This window comes from Dromiciops gliroides, chromosome 3 (assembly GCF_019393635.1).
Source record: "Dromiciops gliroides isolate mDroGli1 chromosome 3, mDroGli1.pri, whole genome shotgun sequence".
NCBI classification, from domain to species: Eukaryota; Metazoa; Chordata; class Mammalia; order Microbiotheria; family Microbiotheriidae; genus Dromiciops; species Dromiciops gliroides.
Genome location: NC_057863.1, coordinates 503,481,266 through 503,496,520, shown reverse-complemented (window position 1 = coordinate 503,496,520; position 15,255 = coordinate 503,481,266). Strand labels below are relative to the sequence as shown.

The 15,255-nt window shown below is 49.1% G+C and overlaps 1 protein-coding gene across 1 annotated transcript in view; it reads left to right on the top strand.

Moving 5' to 3' along the window:
• The first annotated feature begins 1,274 nt into the window (after positions 1–1,274).
• ST3GAL4 (ST3 beta-galactoside alpha-2,3-sialyltransferase 4) overlaps positions 1,275–15,255 on the top strand; it is a 52,887-nt gene continuing 38,906 nt past the window's right edge. Inside the window, exon 1 of the mRNA XM_043998014.1 lies at positions 1,275–1,499. The gene's annotated coding sequence lies outside the window, so the exon portion shown is untranslated. The remainder of the gene's footprint in view (positions 1,500–15,255) is intronic.

The window sequence follows — 15,255 nt, the reverse complement described above, 5'->3', positions numbered from 1 at the left end:
GATGGAAGGCAACTTTATATCCCAGCCCTGGGCACCCTGCATCGTGGGGAGGTATACCAGGGACACAGAAACAACCATTACTCCTTCTCTGTGCCTTGGTTTCTCCAGTGGGGAAAGAGGCCGAAGAGCCTCTGATCCTCTAAGCCTCTCCCCTCCCCTCCCCTCCCCTCCCCTCCCCTCCCCTCGAGACACAAGCTGAGGGACCCTTGTCCTTTTTTTTTTTCCTGGGCAATGAGGGTTAAGTGACTTGCCCAGGGTCACACAGCTAGTAAGTGCCAAGTGTCTGAGGCCATATTTGAACTCAGGTCCTCCTGAATCCAGGGCTGGTGCTTTATCCACTGCTCCACCTAGCTGCCCCATCCCCCACCTCAATTTCACTTAAAAAAAAAAAAAGACTTTAAAACATTTCCTTATTCTGAAGGGAAAAGTCTGAGCAGTTATATACCCTGGATGCCCACCTGCCAGTAGAGGAAGGTCTGCAAGGCAGCCTGACACAGTAGGATCCCTTGCCTGAGCAGCATCTCCTCTCCTACACCTCCCCTCCTTTTCATCCCTATTCCTCCTTCCCCTCCCTTTCCTCCCCACTCTCTCTCTCCTTTCCTTCCTCCCCTCTCCTTTTCTCCTCTCCCTTCCCTTCTCTCCTCCCTCGCTCCCTTTTCCCTCTCTCCTCTTCCTTTATCCCTTTCCCTCCCCCTTCTCCTCTCCTTTCTCTCTCTTTCCCTCCCCTCCCTCTATTCACTTCCCTCCCTCTCCCCTTCCTTTCCCTTCTCTCTCCTCCTCCTCTCCATCTTCTCTTCTTCTATCCCTTCCCTTCTCTATCTCCTCTTCCTCTTCTCCCAGTGATTCCCCAACCTTTCCCTTCTCTCCCACACCTCTGTCCTTTTCCTCATCCCCTTTCTTCTCTCTCTCTCTCACTTTCTTTTCTCTTCTCCCTCCCCTCCTAATACTTTCCCCTATTCCTTCCTCTCCCCTCTTTTCTCTCCTTCTCTCCTGTCCCTCCCCTCCCTTTCTCTCCTTCCCCTCCATTCCTCTTTCTCCTCTCCCTCCCCTCTTTTCTCTTCTTCCTCTTTCCCTCTCGACTCTCTCCCTCCCCACCCTTCCCTTTTCTCCTCTCCCTCCCCTGCCCTCCCTCCCTTTCAGCCTCTCTCCTCACCCTTCCCTTCCCCTCAGTCTCCCCCTCCCTCCTTTCCTCCTCCCCCCCTCCACCTCCCGTCCCGTCCTCCCCCCCCCCTCTTCCCGCTCCTCACTGAGCTCCGGGGCCGTGTGCGCAAGCGTGTCCATCCCACAGCCGGCCCCTTCCCCGCTCGCCGCCGCCCGCCCGGGTCCCCTACGGCGCGGACTTTCCCAGCTCCCCTCGCCAGCAGCGGTCCGGGACAGGCCCGGGCCCCGGAGCCGCCGCCGCCTCAGCCTCCTCAGCTCCCGGCAGCCCGGCGCCTAGCGGATCTGTGCGGTGCCCCCGCCCTGACCTGTCCGGCCGCCGGGTCCGCCCCGCCCGGAGGGTGAGTACCGCGGCTGTGAGGAGGGGAGGGGTCGGAGAGGGACCGGGGCGGGGGGCGGAGGAGGGGATCGGGGCCTGGGGCAAGGGACCCCGGTTCGGGCAGGCTGGGAAGGGGCGTGGGGGCGGGGGAGAGTTCGCCCTGCCGCGGCCCGGCCCCGCAGCATCGGGGCTCCCTGGGGGGTCGGCAGAGGACTGCCAGCAGTGGGGGGCTGGCACCGCCCGGCTGCACAAAGTTTCTTCAGTCCGGATGGAGGGCATCCCCCGGAGTCCCGGGATCAGGCTGGCAGTGCCCACGCGCGCTGAATGCTCGGGCTTTCAGGGTTCGAGCAGAGTCAGAGTTAAAGCAGTGGCTTCATTGCCCCAGTAACCGCTTTCCAGCCTCTCTGGTGTTGGGCGAGTTAGATGCCCCAGCAGGCAGGGGTTCCCCCTGGCAGACAGGCTCAGATCTGCCAACATGTCTGCCCACTGCTTTCCTCTTCGCTCTAGTGTTTTGGGCTCTCCTACCCCCTCGTTACTTCATGGCTCTGCCGTGTGCCCTAAAAGTCTGGATTTAGCCAGAAAGCGGGAAGGGGGAATAGTGATCCTCGTGCCTAGACCTCATGGCCACCCATGGTCAAGCTTCCGAGCACCTCTTGGGGAGACTCCTTTGGACAGACAGTGTTTGCAGCAGCCTGGTGCTCTCCTCCCCAGGAATTACATTTGGTGCCAGAACCAGCGTATGTTTGGGGAAGGGGGGTTTAGAGACTGAGTGGCCTCTTACTCTCTCCCCCTCCTCCCCAAACAGCACAATTCTTGTTCCACCAGAACTTTCAAGTCCGGCCCCAGAGCTTAATTGCCTCTTTTGCATGTATGGGTGACCAGCTAAATTGATTCTTGGCGGCTTTCATCTAGGTTCTTTTCTCCAGCTAGTCTAGAGAGCTGTGTGGGAAAGATAAAGGCTCTCCACTTCTGGATCTAAGTAGTGACATCCATCTGTGACATTGTCTTCCACACCCTCACTCCTGGCAGCAACTGTTGCCCCATGATGGACTTGGAGCTCAGGGCACCCCTGCTGTCATGTTGGGCAGAAGCTCTTGTTTCTCTGAAATATACATATAATGATTTAGTCTGTGGGCGGCTGTGCAGGAGGTTGGTCTTTGAACCTCATGCCCAAGACCATGGTATAACCCAGATAAGCAGGATGAGGGGGCCCCTCCGTGTTGGTTCCAAGCACTGTTGCTAGCTCCAATCATAGAGTAGACTTCACAGCCCATCTCCAAAGCTAGCAATTCCAAGAGAGGTCTGAAGATGCATGATATCACCTGAAGTCATCATCTTTTGATAAGACGGGACTTGGATGGAACTGTTAGGAGTTGTTTCTGACCCCACATATTGAGAGTTGGTAGAGGAAGGGAGAGCAGTGTAAATGGAAGGAGGAAAGTAATAGGGCCTTGGTCAGAGTGGTCTGAGGTAAGAAAAGCAGAACAGGGATGTTTTGATGTAAAGACTGGGTGACATAGAGTCCTTTAGCCACTGTGATGTTGAAGGGACACCCTTCACCCTGTGCGTGCCAGGGTTAGTGACTGTGAAGCCCTTGGAGCCTGCTTGGGTAGTCTTTTGCTCTCTTTATACCCTCCTCTCCTTTCCCCTTCATACTCCTACTCCCAAAGATGGGACTTGCTTCTCCAAAACTGACTGTGATGACCCACCCTCTGCACTATATACGCCATAACCTTGGTTTTTTGGGGTAGAACCATGTTTCAGTCTCATCCTCTGTTCATCACTGGTGTGAGGAACAGTAATAATAATAGTGGCTGGTATTTACATACTGCTTTTAGGTTTACTAAGGGCTTCACATTTGTGACCTTATTTGATTCTCACAATTCCTTGAGGTATACATACATATTAGTTAAGTGTGTGTTGTTTTTTTTAATTGTTTCAGTATGTCTAACTTCATGAAGAGACCCTGGAGTAGTTTGCCATTTCCTTCTCCAGCTCATTTTTACAGATGAAGAAACTGAGGCACACCAGGTTAAATGACTTGCCCAGGGTCACACAAAGTGTCTGAGGCCATGAAGATGAGTTTTCCTGATTCCAAGCCCAGTGCTCTCTCTCCACTGTGCCACCTAGCTATCCCAGTAAATGCTTGAGGTAAAATCAAAACTCAAGTCTTCCTGACTCCAAGTCCGCCAGACTATCCAATAGGAAGCCCCAGGATAGGGATGCTCCTAGATACTTCTTCCTCTTTCCTTCTCTGCTTGTCCTGCAGTAACCCAGCCAGTATGTATCAATCTTCTGCTGGTCCCAGCTTCCCCTCCTTGTCCTAGACTCCAGTGAGGTCAGTCACCCAAAGGAATCTTCAGGACTGTTTATTTACATGCTTTGGAAGGACCGGCCGTTTGATTATGCTCTTCCCTCTCTTCCATCTTGTCAGCCCTTCTTCCTTCCCTGTGTGACCTTGGGCAAGGACAATACAGCAGCTGACATTTATATAACACTTTAAAGTCTGAAAAAGCTCATTTATTTACATTTATTTGATGTTAACTTCTCTAGGCCACAGCTTCTTCGCCTGTAAAACCAAGGGGTGGAGTTAGCCTAGGTTACCTTTAAATTTCCTGCCAACTCAAAATGCTGTTGGTGGCTGAGGATCTTTGCAAGAAAGGGCAGTTTAGAAGAAGTGGGTGAAGTTTCTTGTGCCCTGGCCCCTTTGGTGTCAGTTTTGCCTCCCCAATTCCGTTCTCTGTGGTTGTTCATCTGTCTAGTCACTTCCCCCACTCTTAGAAATTTTACTAAGTCTTTGCTTTTTCAGTTTCTCTAGCAGCTGTGGTGGCCCCAAGTGGGACGGGGCAGGGCTGGGCTTTTAATCTCTCTTGCACCCTTCAGAACTGTTTTTTGTGTCTCTTGCCAGGGTATTCTGGAGCTCAGACTCCAGAGATTATTTTATTTTAGCTCCACATGTTGCATGGGACCCTAGAATAGAGATTATCTAGTTCAAACTCTCCCATTATTCATATGAGAAAACCTAGTTTCCTCAAAGAAAGTGAAGTGGAAAGGGGAGTCCAGAGGCTGTTATTTGAATTCTACTCTCTTGACTAGCTCTGTGACCTCAAAAGAGGCTCTTCCCTGGGACAGTTTTCTTCTTTATAAAATGGAGAGGCCAGACCAGATGATCCCTTGAGGTCCTTTCCAGCTCTTGAGATTTTGTGATTCTCTTCATGATTCTCTGATTAATCTGCCAAAAGTCACAGAGCCCCTTAGGAAAGTAATGCCAGAGTCCTAGCCTGGAGGCAGAGTGATTTCAGGGTCCCATGTCCAGGCTAGGCTAGATTGGCATCTGGTTCAGTCTGGGATAATTGTACCGCTAATAATTTATATTTTTGTTACTTTGTCTTTTAAAGTCCTTTTATTTGATATTCATTATCTTGTTTGAGTTTCACAACAGATCCATCCCAAGGGATTGAGGAGGACGTGGGTGGTCCGTACTTCTATCCTTGAAAGATTGGGTCAGGGAAAATTTCCCAGGGCACTTCCCAGGGCACTTGAGGTTGCCACCCCATTGTAGAAATGACTGATGGGCTGAAGATGGGAGCTCTGTGCTTTTGCTATTTCTTTAGCTGATCCTTCTTCTACCAGTGAACTGGGGCCTAAAAGACTTGTGTATTCTGCCCCCCTCCCATTTTAAAGAAAATAGTCCAGAATCTTCCCCAACCTGGGGTTTAGACCTCCCCACTGCCCCCTTTGCCCCTCCCTCCAATTCCCAGCTCTGGTTCAATTTAGGCTCCACTCATCATGTAAGTAGGGACAGCTAGGTGGTATAGTGAACAGAGCTCTGGGCCTGGAGTCAGGAAGGTTCATCTTCTTGAGTTCAAATCCAGCTTTAGACACTTCCTACCTGTGTGACCCTGGGCAAGTCACTTAACCTTGTTTGTCTTAGTTTCCTCACCTGTAAAATGAGCGGGAGAAGGAAATAGCAAAACCACTCCAGCATCTTTGCCAAGAAAACCCTAAATGGGCTTATGAAGCGTTGGACATGACTGAACAACAACATTACCAAGTAGCTAGGCAGCTTTTCTCCATGCCTCTCTGTAATCATAATTCCCTCCTTCCTCCCCATGTTCGTTATCTTGGCTTGATGCCTGCAGTTTTTCCAAAGAAGATGTTCAGGATGTGTGTGAATGGTATATCATAGGTGAATTCTTATTTGCTTTGCTAGTATTCCCTCCCCACCACTTTCCAGGGCAGCACCCACAACTTCCCATCTCCCTCTGACCTTGACCTTCTTCTCAAATTTTGGGTTTGGCATCAAATACTGCTTGAACAGTCAAATCCAATGACATGTCAGACTTTTCCACTCTGTATGTGACCTGGAAGAGGATGCTGGGTATCCAGTGGCCTTAGTTTTATTTCCTTGCACCATCTTCAGTAGCTAGGTGACTCAGTGGGTAGAGCAGGAAGTCAGGAAGACCTGAGTTCAAATTTTGCCTCAGACACATATTAACTTTGTGACCCTCGACAAATCACTTAATTTCTGTTTGCCTTAGTTTCCTTAAACTGTAAAATGCGACAGTATTTACAAAGTGCTTAGCACTAAATGGTGCTTAATAAATGCTTCTCCTTCCCTCCCTTCTACTAATTCACACATTAGTAATTGGGGTTGGGAGGATGGAGAGGTTGAGGGGATAGTGTGAGTGGCACAGAACCCTCTTTGTTCGGACTTGGGGACCAGAGGTGTTCAACTTCAGGTGGGCTTCTTACTTGACTGTGGAGTAAAATGCAGTTGGTAAACGTTTAACAAAATAAATAAAAACTCAACACAGATAATGTCAATTGGTGTTTTTTAAGTGAATATCCAGGCTTTTTGGGGGTGTGTCTCAAGGATGTGGGTGGTGGGGTTTCTGTTGTAGGAACTGTGCTGCTCTAAGGAGTGTTTAGATGTGGGTCTGGAGTTTAAGTGTTGCCTTGGGTGATTTGAGTAGGTGGGGCTCCAGACCTCTTACCTCCCAGGCTTTTCTCTTTGTCTCAAGTCTCTGCAGGATTGACTTCAATTTAGCAGAGTTTGTAGGTTTTGAGAGACTAAGCAGATCTGGGCCTAACTAGTGGGTTTTCACGCAAAAGCCACTTCCTACCTATGGGACCTTAGGCAAGTCACTTTCTTTCCACGGTCTCTGAGTTTTCTCATCCATAAAATGAGAGGCTGGATTGGATAGCTGATCTTTAAAACCCCTTTCCTGCTTTAAATCCTGTCATCCAAAGGAATGGAGTTGTGATGTTCCCCTCTAGTCTGAGGGGCAGAGCTAGGGTTTGAGCTGGACCTGTCTGCAGAAGCCATTCCCTGGTATAGAGAAGGCACTTGACACATATTTGTTTTAATTGGATTTTGTATTAGAGTCCATTTCTGGTTCATCAGGGAGAGAAGTGCTGGCTGCCTGGGAGGCAAGGTTTTAACCTTTCCCTCAGTTTTCCTACCAAGACCCGCAGGACAAGGCCTCTTTGCATTCTCAGGGAGGGGATGCCAGAGCTGGCCTTGTGAAGTTTGGGGGGTTGGATGCTACTTTCCTCACTGCTTCAGTCCATTCTTAGGCACTCTGGGGTTTGGGGATATCCTTAGGGGATGGAGGATGGAGGGGGATAGGTCTGGGAAGCAGGTGACCCTGTGAGGAGGAGAGATGGCATTTCCAGTATGTGGTAGAAGTCCCCTTAACCCCCCTGAGCAAGTGGTATGGTACAAATTAGAGGCTTCTGTCTCTCGAGGAGAATACAGGAGGCCTAAGGTTCAGTCCTAGTTAGGATGTGCCCACCACCCTTGGCCCCAGGGCTGGAGGCTCTGTGTGTGGTGGGGAGCATCTTTGTCCCAAGTTTGTGTCAAGCACATATAAGAAATTCATAGACTGTTTTTATTGGGAGAGACCTTAGAGTAGTTTGACCATTCCCCACTTTGCGGATGAAGAAACCCAAATCAGTACTGTCTTCTCATTTGTTCTAGTCTCCATCTCCTGAATCTCTTTCTGGAGGCCTCAAGAACCTGAGCTCAGTCAGTTGGAATGTTAGCCCCTCTATCCATCGGGTAGGGCTCCCTTCCCTCCCTTCCTCCTTTCCCACTCCCCCCCCCTTTCTCCTGGCTCCCCTCCTCCTTCTTCTCTCCCTTTTCCGCCCTCCTATAATTGCTTCCATCTGGCCAACTGACTCCGACTCTTCCTTTGGAAACAGGGTTTCCAGGCTCTGGCTTCCCACACCACTGAATAGACCAATCCTCAAAACCATCAGGGACATAATGGAAAGAGGGGTGGGGGAGATGGTTGCCCACATTTGAGCTTTGTCTGTTTGGAAAATACCAGATTTTGGGCTGAAGTAATAATAGATAATGCTTATTAGCACTTTCAGCTTTGCAGAGTTCTTGACATTTATTATCTTATTTGGACCTCGCAACAACCTTGTGAGGTAGACACTGGTACCTTCATTTTACAGATGAAGAAACTGAGGCTGAGGGGTTCAGTGACTTGCCCAGGATCACACAGCTAGAAAGCGTCCAAGACAGGGTTTGAATTCAGATCTCCCTGACTGCCAAATCCAGGACCCTCCCCTGGGCCACCCAGCTTCCCCTGCCTTGGGGTAGCAATGGCCTGTGCCTCTGCCAGCGTTGGGGGTGATGGCGGCTTCACTTCGGGAATGCCTTATTTTAGGTCTGTCTTGGGTCAGAGGGGAGGATGCTGTCATCTGAGTTTTGGTTGTGAGTATTCTTCCTTGGGGGCTGGTGGCAAGAATACTGGGCAAAGTGTTTGGGAATGAGGATGTAAATCTTGGCTCCTCCTAACCATATCACCTTGGACGAGTGATTTCCCCTCCTTGGCTTTCAGTTTTTTCATCTGTAAGATAAAGGGGCTGGATTAAATGACCTTGAAGGTCACTTCTTGCTTTAAATCCTGTCACCCAAAGGAATGAATGTATGACCTCCCTCTCTCACTATTACCCCACTCCCACTATGATTTTGAATGAAACAGGCATTTATTAAGTGTCCACTATGTGCAAGGTGAGAGTCTTCCTCTGAATCTGGATGACTTGTGTTGAGTATGACCTTTGGCACATCCTGTCTTTGTGACCCTGGGCAAGTCACTGGAGTGTCTAAGCATCTCTCTAAGACTGGAAGTGGCCCAGCAGTTACCATTCTGTCTTTGGAGAGAGATTTTCTCTAGACCTATGAAGTCATAGGTCTGTGTCTCCATCCTCCCTTTCTCTTTGCCCTCCGGTGTACATTTCTACTGGAAGCATACTTGTACACAGATAAGTCAGTGCAAACCTTAGCAAATGAGACTGTTAGCAACTTCAGCCTAGCTGAAGCCAAAGCTTCTTTGGCTAGGGGTATGGGTATGTGTGTGTGTGTGTGTGTGTGTGTGTGTGTGTGTGTGTGTGTGTGTGTGTTTGAGGGGCAGTGAGGGTTAAGTGACTTGCCCAGGGTCACACAGCTAGTAAGTGTCTGAGGCCGCATTTGAACTCACGTCCTCCTGAATCCAGGGCTTATGCTTTATCCACTGCACCACCTAGCTGCCTTCTAGCTAGATGTATATTCAGGCAAGGAGGAGAAGCTCCTGGGTCTGGCGGGTCTGGGCCTATGCTTAGGGGGCAGCTAGATATGGATTAGGGAGCCCTGCATGTCCTAGGGCTCAGCAGTTGTTCCTGTGGGATGGGGAGAAGCAGGGTGGTCTTGCCCCATTTCTGTCCTGTCCCTGAGCCTTGGCTAATAGGCACTCTTACTGTACTGCAGAAGCTCAGGGATGGAAAGCTTTGGTACATGGAGACTCTCTCTGTGTATATACTAGGGGGGTAGCAGATGGCAGTGGTCTGTGTTGTTTCATACCTATATCTCTATGGAACCCTTGCTTTGTGGGAGTGGCCATTGCTGAGTGCCCTTCCCCAACAACTAGCCACCTCATTTTAGGGGCCTTTAATTCAGGCCTATAGGGGCAGCTAGGTATCACAGTGGATAAAGCATAGGCCCTAGGTTCAGGAGGACCTGAGTTCAAATCTGGCCTTAGACACTTACTTGACACTTACTAGCTGTGCGACTCTGGGCAAGTCACTTTAACCCTCATCGCCCTGCCAAAAAACAAAATATGTAATTGGGAAATATTTAACAAAATAAAAAAATAATATAATTCAGGCCTGTAGAGGCAAGTGCCAGAGAGGAGGCTGGGGTAGAGGTGGTCTATGCCCATCTCCCTGTATCTAAATTGGTTAGAATCCTGTATTCCAGTCACATCTTCTTAGCCTTTAACTTTCACCTACAGCCTTATTTCTTTTTTTTTCTTTCTTTTTTTTTTGGTGGGGCATTTGGGGTTAAGTGACTTGTCCAGGGTCACACAGCTAGTAAGTGTCAAGCGTCTGAGGCCGGATCTGAACTCAGCTCCTCCTGAATCCAGGGCTGATGCTCTATCCACTGTGCCACCTAGCTGCCCCTACAGCCTTATTTCTTAACACTGCCCTATATGTACCCTATGTTATGGTCAGATTGACTTGTTACCTTCCTGCTTAATATTTCATATATGTTCCTGCCATGCTCTGCCTAGAATGCCCTCCTTCCTCTCTCCCTTTCCAAATAGTTGCCTTTTAACAAGTGGAATGGACTCTTGAACCTTAGGGAAGAGGAGGAACATGGGAGCATCTTCACCCCCTAATGGGCGGAGTTTCCAGAGCCCTGAATTTTAACTCAGTTCTACCACTAACTGGCTGTGTTATCCAAGGCAAAATCTTTCCAGGCCTCAGTCATTTCTTTCCAGCTCTAAAATCCTCTGGTCCCATGGATCTCTGGGCTTTATTAACCATCCTAATGTTCTGGATGAATAAATTAAGTCCTGGAGAGGTGAGGTGATTGGCCAGAGAGCATACATTGGTTAGTGGCTCAGTGATCTTAATATAATGTTATACTGTCTCCTAATAATAAATATTCAAAAGCATTTTGAAAGGTTGAGCACAGTGCCAGGATGATACGTATCCTGGCTTGTTGGGAGGCGGGGTTGATCATAGCCTTCCGTGCGGCTGTGTGCTCTCGTGGCCCTGCTGAGTCTTGTCTCAGGCCCGGTCAGAGAGGTAAAAGGTAAGGAAAGACGTCACCAAGCATCTCCCCTTTGAAGACAGAATCACAGAATAGAGTTGGCAGGGACCGGAGAGGCAATCTAGTTCAATCCTCTCATTTTACCAACAGCAAAGAGGCCCAGGAAGGTTCAGACCAAGGTCACACATAGTAAGGGTCAGTACCAGTGTCTGAGACAGGGTTTGAATTCAGGTCTCTCTGCCAAGTCCAGCACTCTCACCCCTGTGCCACCTAACTGCCCCTGCCTTGGTGAAGCAATGACCAGTGCCTCCGCCAGTGTTGGGGTGATGGCAGCTTCACTGCAGGGATGCCCCTTTTAGGCCTCAGCATTGCTCCCTTAGGGGACTCAGCGGAGATCTGAATACCCCTGCCTCAGCATTGCTTGTGAGTATTCTTCTTTCGGAGTTGGTGGCAAAGTCTTCTGTCAGCTCCTGAAATACTTGAAGATGGCCACTATCATGTTTTCCCTAAATCTTGTTTTCTGCACAACCCTATTTTCTATGTGGCCACCCTTGCTCCATGTGGGCTTACTGGGAAAAAGCAGTGCATAGCAGGTTAGTGTAGTAGAAAGAGCACCAGATGTGGTGTTGTTACCTGTGTGACCATAGGGAAATCGCTTACCCTTTCTGGGCTTCAGTTGTTTTTCTGTAAGGTGAGGGAATGAGAGACTAGGTCACCCATTTCAGTTCACTACCCTATGATCTTATCTAAAATCAAGAAAGATCACTCTCCTGTTGTTCTCTGAGCCTCTTCTCAATTCAGCTCAACCCAACTCAGCAATTTCTATGGAGTGTCTCCTATGTGTAAGTCTCTATTAGCTGTGTGACCCCGGACAAGTCACTTAACCCTGTTTGCCTAACTTTCCTCATCTGCAAAATGCGGATGATAATATTATTCACCCTGAAGGTTGTTGTGAGGATCAAATAAGATAATTGTAAAGGGTTTGATGTGTAGCAGGCGCATTATATAAATACTTAATCTCTTCCCTTCACTTGTTCCAGGCATCAGGTGTGCAAAGATTGAAAAAAACTGACAGTCCCCACCCCTTGAGGAGCTTAGTTTTTCCTGGGGGTTGGGGAATAGAGAGGTACACAGTTGACAATAACACAAGGTTAAAAAATGTTCTGGTGGGACAACTGATGGAGAAGACAGTGCCTCAGCTGAACCTTGAGGAGAGATTCTGAAAGACAAAGGTAAGAAAGGAATGTGGCCCAGGTGTACGTGGAGGTGAGTTTAAGTTCAGAGGACAGCTAATAATCCAGTTTGGTTGGAATATTGCTGAGAATGGTATGGGGAAAGGTGAGTGGGAGCTCCAGGTGAAACACCCAGTTTCTTGCTTGAATGACCTTTATATGATCCATTTTGCACCCTGAACCAAGAGCTGTGTCTTCAAGATGGGAGGTAGGGTCAGTGAACAGGCTGACCTTTCTGTGGATGTGTGTGTGGGGGGACAGAACCCATCTTGGGTTCTGTACTGGCCTCCTTCTGAATTCCTTTGCCTTTTACCCCTCAGAACCCGAGACACTTAGAGAGATATGGCACTTCTCTCCCCCTTCCCATTCTATTCTTTTTTTTCCTTTTTTTTTTTTTTTGGTGGGGCAATGAGGGTTAAGTGACTTGCCCAGGGTCACACAGCTAGTAAGTGTCAAGTGTCTGAGGCCAGATTTGAACTCCTGAATCCAGGGCTGGTGCTTTATCCACTGTGCCACCTAGCTGCCCTCCCCCCATCCTCTTTCTTTCTTTCTTTCTGTCTGTCTGTCTGTCTGTCTTTCTGTCTTTCTTTTCTTTCTGTCTTTTTTCCCTCCCCTGTTTCATTTTCCCACTTGATCCAGTGGTGGGAGAGCTAACTTGTTCTAGAGCTTCAGCAGATGAGGGGTTTGTTGTCCCGGAAAGAATAGAGCCATCTAGTGGATGCATAGCCAGGGTGAGGCTGGCCACACTTCTCCCAGTTAGCAGCTTCATCTGTTTTCAGATAGAATGTTTTCACTAACAGCTGTTCTGAGGGATGGGAAAAGATGGATGTTGTGGTTCTTCATCTCACCAGCCTTGCCCAGTGTTCTGAGTGGGGAGACAAAATCCTTCCCTGTCCACTTTGAGGATGAGCAAGCAGGGAGCTCTGGGAACTCAGGAGAGGGCAGCCATTGTGACCAGGGAGAGCGGGTCACACTCCCCAAAAGCTCTTTCTTATCCAGGCTTTAGCTACTCTGTGTAGCCATGTTTATGGTCACTAACTGGGTGTCCCTAGCCTTGTATGTGCCTGTTCATGGTTCTCAATTATGTCCTGTGGCCATAGATGTGTCATTGTGGCCACGGAAATCCGGGTTTATGGTCACATGTGTTTGTTCCAACCCACCGTGCAGCAACTCAGCCTGGACTTTTTTCTCTTGAGTCTAAGTTTTGGGTGAAGGAGAAGTTGGGTCAATGCCCCCTGCCCTCCACGGGGTCTCCTTGATAAGACCCCTCAGCTGTGCCAAGGGGAAACAGCTGCATTGGCTGATTCTGGCTCTGTATGGATTTGATTTGACAACAAAGATCTCTCTGTGTGTTCTCAGGCTTTTTACATAACTAGAGGGAAGGAGGGGTGGGATATGGGATAGGCAGGGATGGGGACAGAGAGATACCAAGATGGGGGAACTCAGGAATGGGGGGCGTGGGGGGAGAGAGAGGGAAAGGGAGAGGGAGAGGGGGAGGGAGAGAGAGGAGAGGAGAGGAGAGGAGAGGAGAGATGAATAGGAAAGACATTGGGAAATGGGAAGAAACGGAAAAAAACAGATGAGGAGGAATGATGGAGACAAAAGGAGAGAGGGAGAGAGAGAGAAAGCTATGACTCTTACTTTGTCCCCAGCAGCCCACACTTCCTGCTCGGGGTGGTTGGGTGGTTTTTCTGGGTCCTCTGGTCTTTGCATTGCTTATATTTCAACTTCCTGTCTATCAGACTTTCTTGTCTTTGGGCAGGCATGGAGAAGAGACAGGCCTAGGGAGGAGAGCTGGCAGATTTCCTTGAATTCCTTTGCTCTTTTCTCTGGTCAGCCTTGAACATAGGATTGAAAAAGAAAAGAAGTGGCTTAACTCTCCTTCTCTGGACTGAAGGAAGGAATCCCCAAGATTCACCCTTCTCTAGCCCCTTTTTCCCTTTCTCCTTTTTTCACTTTTTTTCACTGGTCCCCAGTTTCCACTCACTGGATTCCTACTCAATCCGATAGAATTTTCAAGCTGTAGTACAGCTCCTCATCTGACAGGTGTGGAACCAGCTGCTCAGAAGGGAGGAGTGACTTCATCCACGTGGAGAGAAGTCTGACTCCCAGCCTTCTAACCCCAACTGACCAATGCGCTTTCCACTTAATGCTCTGTGGTTCTGAGCCCTGTACTCAACATTTCCTTTGCATTTCTAGCCTAATTATGCTGGGGGGGGGGCTTCCCTTAAGTAGGTAGGTCTTCTCCCTTTCTCATCTCCATCCCCTAATGGTATAAGACTCTCTTCTCCCTCCCCCATTCTGTTCCCTAAACCCCAAGCCCAATGAAGCTTTTCTTCTTATTCTACCCCTGTCTTTGCCACTTGCCAGATGGGAGAGGGATGGAGAGGGAAAGAGGTCTCTCCTGAACAGCTGTACCCACAAACTCACCAGTGAGGAGAACTAGATCCGTTTGTTTCCCTGAGTGAGGAAACTTTTAAGTCCCCAGGGCCCCCAGTCTTCCTGCCTCAGCCCCTGTCCATTGCTCTTAGGGGCAGGTGTGTGAAAGGGCTCAGTCTAGGAGAAAACAACTTGGGACGGTTTTCAGGAATCTTCCCCTACTTTACAGGATGGAGCCTGGGGTCCTTCTGGGAGCTTGAACTCCTGGCTTCTCTCTGTCTTTTTTTTTTTTGAGGGCAGCATAGAGAAGGAATTTAGAGCTGGAAGGAACCTTGGAAATCATTTAATCCAACCTTCTCATTTTACAGGTGAGGAAACAGATCCAGGAAAGTTAAGTGAGTTGCCCCAGCTCACCCAGGGAAGTAAGTAGCTGAGTAGTGATTTAAACTTAGTTCTTCAAACTCCAAACTGAGTGCTTTCTCCACTATGTTATATTTTCTTAGTTTTAAAATAGGACTGAGTCTTGTCCCCATTTCTTTTAGGAGTTAGGTTGATTTAGGTGACTGGTAGGCAACCATGAGGAACAGGCTCAAAATTTGCACAGAACTGTGGGATGGAATATCTTCCTGAAGTCTGGGGCATTTATAGTTTGGAAGGGACAGGGGCGGCAGCAGTGGGTATTGTGTCAGCCCCTGGGCAGGAGATGATGTGGCCTGTAGTCCTGAGCCCAGGGCAGGAAGGAAGAGAACGAGGCTATTCCTGCAGTTCACCTGTGAGTGGAGTCTGGTCTTGTGAGTGAGAGAGAATCCCAAAGGTCTCCTGCTTCGTCTTTGGCATGGTGCCCATCCGGATCCAGGGCCTTTCCCCTGAGGGCATCGGACTGGGAGGTTGAGCTGGCTGACTTACTCGGGTGGGGAAGGGGAGAGGGGCGTGGCCCAAGCCTGCTCTCTGGTATCTAAGCTTTTCTGCAGAGCTCCAGTCCTGAGATTCCTGCAGCCTCCAGCCTTATCTGGTCACAGCCTGTAGGATGTCATTATTCCCCTACCCCCGTCCTGGGGCCATTTCCTAGCAGCCAAAGGAGAGCAGAGGTTGTGAAGGACAGAACTGTTAAGGTCTGTGTG